The following is a 5715-nucleotide window of genomic DNA, read 5'->3' as shown; positions in this document are numbered from 1 at the left end:
CTTTAAGAAGAGGCTTGATGCCTACCTGGCTGGAGTCATTTGAGCCCAGTTTTTCTCCTGTCCAGGTGGGGGGTTGGACTTGAAGATCTACAAGGTCCCTTCTGACCCGACTTCTATGATTCTATGAAAAGCCTGGAGGGCTTCTCTCCCCGCTTCCCCCCAGCCTTCTGGCCACTGCTGAAGGGTAGGGAAGGCTGCTAGCAGCCACCAGCTTCTAGCCTAAGTTACTGCAGGCATGTGGCTGCATTTCCAGAATGTCTGTTCACTTGCTTCTTAGTTCAATCTCCGCAGCTTAGACTAACTTGCAAAGATTGGATCAATTCCACCTCGGGCCTTTTGATTGTCGGTACTTAGCCATGTGGTCTACATTCCTGGTATTCCCCAGATAAAAATTAGCCATAACTGCCATGCCACAAAATGCATACATCTCTACTGTTTCATACTGGAATACAGATGCTTTGTAATAGTAAACCTGATTTGACCGTGTCCAGCTAAGAAGCAGTATGATATTTGACATATTTGGAGTATACATAAAGCAACAAGGATATGTGGATCAGATCTTGCTATTCTAAGCCAGAAAGGTCGTTGTGATTTTAAGTAATGCCTGAGTAGGGAGTTTGGTTTTTGTTTGCAAACAAAATGTAAACACTTAAAAATAGCTAAACACACTAAAGTGCTGCTCAGAAACTTGACTATTGACTGAACTTTGAACTTTTGAAGCTCAGTAAGCTGGCCCTTTACGTTTTGTAAAAATATTTGTTAAAAGTGTTACCACCTAAACCACAGTTACCAGGAGTGAGAGGTGACCAGAAAATGTCTAGTAGGTTCACAAAACTGATGGAATTTTACTTAAAGAGCCAATTTCTGTTCTCATTGATACTACTACAGTTCAGGAGTAGTTCTGAATGTTTATCTCTGATACACACGTTGTTAAGTGAGAATATAATTTGACTGGCCCAAAGCTTTCAAATATAGATATGGGGAGAACAACTTAGGGTAAAAAACAAACTGTGCTGTCATATTTTAGTAAACAAAAGTAGTGACTTACAATGTTCTAATTCCATCTAAATTCATTTTTACAGATAGGGACACATCAAATATCTATGAAGTTGTACCTAGGATTTTTATCCAAGAACACATGCATTCTAGAAAAGGGTAAAAATATATATAAACTTCTACAGTTAAAGAATCAGGTGTCAGAAGAAGCAGCAAGGTCTGCCCAAGGACACACATTTATTTTTGGCACTACAGGGTGCACCATGTGGGCCACTGCTCCTAGTGGTGGCAGCAGAGTCCCCCCAGCAACACTACGCTGCTGCTTCACCAAGGTAGCAGTGGCCTATGACAGTGGCCACTCTCCTTCTTTTTCTGGTGGGCAGGGAGAGGAGGGGAAGTTCAGTATCGTGGGATGCTGGGAACCAAGAGACCTCCTATAGTGCTACGTCTAACTGTCCATACATTTCCTGTATTGCTGCAAAAAGTAGTGCTGCATAGAAGGTCCTGTGTGTAATAGGGTCATATATAGCACTACAGATGTAATGTGTATCCATGGCTTATGCCGTGTTGTCGATGATGTTATTGGGCTCCAGGGTTGTCATTTTTGGGAAAGTAAAAGGGGAATAAAAATAATAATGGGGGCAGGCAGTAGCGCTTCTGTTTTTCACATTTATTGTGAGTCTTGTGGAGCCCAAGTTCAGATAAGAGTCTGATGTGTTCCTGCATGCAGAGCTGAGAGACAATATGAATTATAGTTCCCAAAGATATTAAGATTTACTAAGTAAAGTCATACTTGTCAATAGCTCCTCTTGTTAGATATCTAAAGTTCAAGTGCTTGTTTGCTTTAGTTAAGTGCTTTGAAGTGTTTCAAAAGGCATTGGCCCATTTATATAAACAAATAGAATAACTCACTGATAGTCTACTGTACCCAGATAGTGTTTTACCAAACACTCAGAAATCCCTTGGCGGTGTCTGGAAAGGAACTACCTTGCTGGTCTCCATCATATTTGAATCTTCATTAAAAGAAAGTAATGTTATATGCTTGCATCGGGACAATACTTACCTTCAGACACAATTTTCACCTTGTGAAATAAACCATGAAGTTATGAAGCAGGCAGTCAAGTCAGTAACTCAGAATATTATTTACCCAGGTGACAAAGGTGATTAAAGATATCGAGAATAATCTGTAAGATTGATTTTTCTTTTGGAATATTTCCATTACTAGCATTAGTATTTATTTGTGCCCAGACTTTTCTTTTCTCCCTTTGGCTGGAGTGAATGTATTCAGGAATATATTTCATTGTTAGTAGCCAAGCTTGTCTGCAAAAATAAAAGGAAATTATATATTAATAAATAGCAGCTGAATCTAGTTAGTGGGTTTCAGAACTCTGAGCATAGTGGTATTTTTTTTCTGTTTCCCCTGACTCAGTGCTAAGAGGTAATATAGTCATAACGAAGACATTTTGGACCATAATACTTGGAAAGCTCCCTTGAAATGCCTGTCCCTTAACAGAGAAAGAATTAACCTGTATTAAGGCAGACTTTTATGTTATTTGCATATTTCCCATAACACCTATCACTTCTCTACATCATAACAACTGGGTGACACCATTATTGCTCTTTTGAGTCAGGTCCATGATAGCATTGTCCCTTTTATGATCATGAGCTCCATAACTCCATTGAGATTTTGCAGCAGGATAGGAAAATGTTAATAAGCAAATCTCTCACTTACACCCTCTCACACATACATGTTGGGGCCTATTTGTAGGATTTACCTGTTCTATTGCAGGAAGATATTTACTGAGCTAAAGGCAGTGGAGCAAAGGCAAGCTGAATCCTTCAAAGTTTGGTTAGCAAAAATAGAATCTCTAAGGAGCAGCAGTTTGTGGAGGTCTTTGCTCTTTGCTATTGCCCTTTGCAAAGTAGGTAATGATATTCAAGGCCACTTTGTCCCAGCAGGGCCTGATTCTCCCACTGCGGGATCCTAGTGAAGAGCTCCATGAGCTGTTCATCAAACTGTAGCTCCTCTGACCAAATAATGCAAAGATTAGTTGTTAGACCTGGGCTGAAATGCAAAACAGAGAGCTGTCTTCAACCATTCCAAACCATGAGCAACTAACCTCTGGAATGCAAAATAACGTGAGCACAGGGACTTCACTGAATTAAGCCTTTACTGCTGAAATGGCAATCTGGATGAGATCAGTGTGTCATAATCTTGATTTGCATGTGCTTTCTTTTATGTGATCCGTGGGCTGTTTGTAAGCTTCAGAGGGAGTCATAAGCCAGTGGATTTAGTGCTATTGCTAATTTAAACTGCACTTAATAAAACAGACGTTTGAAAAATCTTACAAATCAGTGAATGCAGCATAGTTTGAAGATTACTTTTTCCAAGTTTGATCAGCTCTAAGTGAAACCTTTTCTAAATATTAGTTGTGAGATTAATTAGGTAGGGTAAGAACTTGAATTATTCCTCATCACAGGAAAACAACACAGTAAGTTATCTCTTTGTCTAGTAGGAACATAAAAACATAATTTTTGAAGATTTATGTTGTATAAGATCAGATCAAAGGAAACAGGCATTAAGCCAAGACTGCCATTTTTTGGTTTTATTTTTTATTTTAAGATTATGTATTGTCGTTGAAGCTGGTTGCACCACCGCTTGCTAAGCCTGGAAGACCCCAGGTTCAGTTGCTAATAATCCTGTCAGATTTTAACTACTCCAGTTGGATTTTTTTCAGACAGATAATTATAGATAAAATGGTCCAGTCACTTCCACCAGTGATGTTAGGGGGGAAAAAATAGTTGTTTGCCCATCTTAAAATCATACGAGATTTTTGTGGAGAACCTTGGTACTTCCATAGTCCTTAACACTGACTTGAAATTTGACAGAGGGGTTGCCCTATGTTAGGAGTGAACTTTTTGTGAAAATTTGTCCATATATGGCCAAACTATAAGCCTTCCAAAAAAACCTCAGTTCACATTAGCTCAGCAATGAATTTATTTATAAGCATTTAACAATTAAGTTCTCCTAAACCAGGGAGAACCAGACAATGCCATCCAACTCATGGGTGCCCACCAACTAATTGTACCCCACCTGGCCCACATGCCTCACTCCCACCCTCGTGTGCAGAAGGTCCCCAGCTTAGCCAGCACACAGCTTCTGGGCAGGGCTGCTGCCACTGCTGCAGCTACTGGGGGACCTGTTTGGCTTTCCTGGCCTCCAACAGCTCCTTCTGTGTCCCTGCTGCAGTGCTTTCTCCAGGCAGCAGATAGGGAAGTGGCAGGGGGAGCTGCAGCGGGGGCAGGGAGAGCTACACCTGGGCAAGAGTGTGGATCATGGGCTGACGGGAGCATGGAGTCTGTGCTCAGGGGGACATTGGGAATGCAGAGCTTGGGTGGGCAGGGTGTGAGTATGAGGGAGGGTGGGGGGGGTGTGGGGACCCCCCACATACTCACCCCCATGGCATATAGCCCCTGCCACCAGCAACAGCAGCAGCAGCAGCAGCAGGAGGCATTGCCTCTCGGCACCACACAGCTCCAGGGGGCGGGACACCTGTCAAGGGGTGGGGCTACCCTCATAGCCCTCAACAGCTCACCAGAACTCACTAAGTGGCCCTTCAGTCGAAATAATTGCCCAGCCCTGTCCTAAACTATACTTGCACTGAACATACTCCTTCCTTTCCAAGCACCCAGTGGTGACCAGACTGCAAATGTGGATCTCTATAGTGAAAATGAGCATGCCTGAGCACAGGGCTATAGGTCCCGATTGAGATTTTCCTGTTATCTTTGCTGCCTAGCAGGTTCATAGGGCATTGGGCTCAAGAAATGAGAATAAGGTGCATAGGAACAGATAAAGTGAGGCAAGAAACAGAAAAAATGAGGGACAGAGAGGACAAGGGCATAAGGGCAGAACCTCAATTCTGAAATTGCCCAACTTCTGAATTACATTTGTGTTGCTTTGTTGATTTTTCCTTGTCTTCGTATTTTTTTTGTGTAATTGTATATAGACTAGATTTGAGGATAATGGTAGAAAAGAACTGACTCATAGCTTGAGTAAGTTACTGGCAGTAAGATTTAATGAGCACAACCCACTGGCTATCACCTCTCAACTCAAAGGGAAACACTCTTCTTGATAATAAACACTCAGTTAATTGCTGTATATTATATCCTGCAAAACACAGGATAGAAAAAAAAGGGTAGGGGTAACTTTTTCCCATTAGCAGTATATTCCTCCTTTCTCCTTTCTTCCATAAGTCTTTTATATATCATCTTTCCCTTTTTAATGCCTTTAAATAAAAAGCTGACATTTTGAACTGCTACGTTTGCCCTGTCTGCAGAATATGGTAGGTTTGCTTCTGAGCAGCTGCAACTTATACTTTTTGAGTTTAGATGTGCACCAATAGAACTTTAAAGGTTATCTATCAGTCCTTCTTTCTGAGGGTTAGTTTGAACCTAAGATTTATATCAGGTTGAACCATTCCTCTTATTTAAGCCCTTTTTGTAAATGAAGACAGCTACTTTAAAAAGGAAGAGGAGCAAAGTGGAGTCATCCTAAGTAGTTACAGACTAAGTAAAAATAGTTGATCTAGTTAGTTGGTTATTTGATTTATTTGATGCCCCTCCCAACAAAGGCTCAAATCAGCTTACAATTAAAGGATAGACTAGGTTATAAAAGAGTGACAAGAAAACAAAGCAGCTTAATGGGAACTAGAATACCAG

The 5715-nt window shown here is 41.1% G+C and overlaps 1 protein-coding gene across 5 annotated transcripts in view; it reads left to right on the top strand.

The window, feature by feature from the left end:
* Positions 1–5715, top strand: part of ESRRG (estrogen related receptor gamma) — a 520671-nt gene that overhangs the window by 223622 nt on the left and 291334 nt on the right. Inside the window, exon 1 of one of the 5 annotated variants that reach the window (XM_019549480.1) lies at positions 1261–1328. The exons of the other annotated variants lie outside the window; for them this stretch is intronic. The gene's annotated coding sequence lies outside the window, so the exon portion shown is untranslated. Of the gene's footprint in view, positions 1–1260; positions 1329–5715 lie in introns of those variants that run through there. 5 annotated transcript variants of the gene reach the window in all.

Source organism: Crocodylus porosus, unplaced genomic scaffold (assembly GCF_001723895.1).
Source record: "Crocodylus porosus isolate Cpor-Errol unplaced genomic scaffold, CroPor_comp1, whole genome shotgun sequence".
NCBI classification, from domain to species: domain Eukaryota; kingdom Metazoa; phylum Chordata; order Crocodylia; family Crocodylidae; genus Crocodylus; species Crocodylus porosus.
Note: the sequence above shows the minus strand (reverse complement) of the source record. Positions and strands in the feature narration are given on the sequence as shown.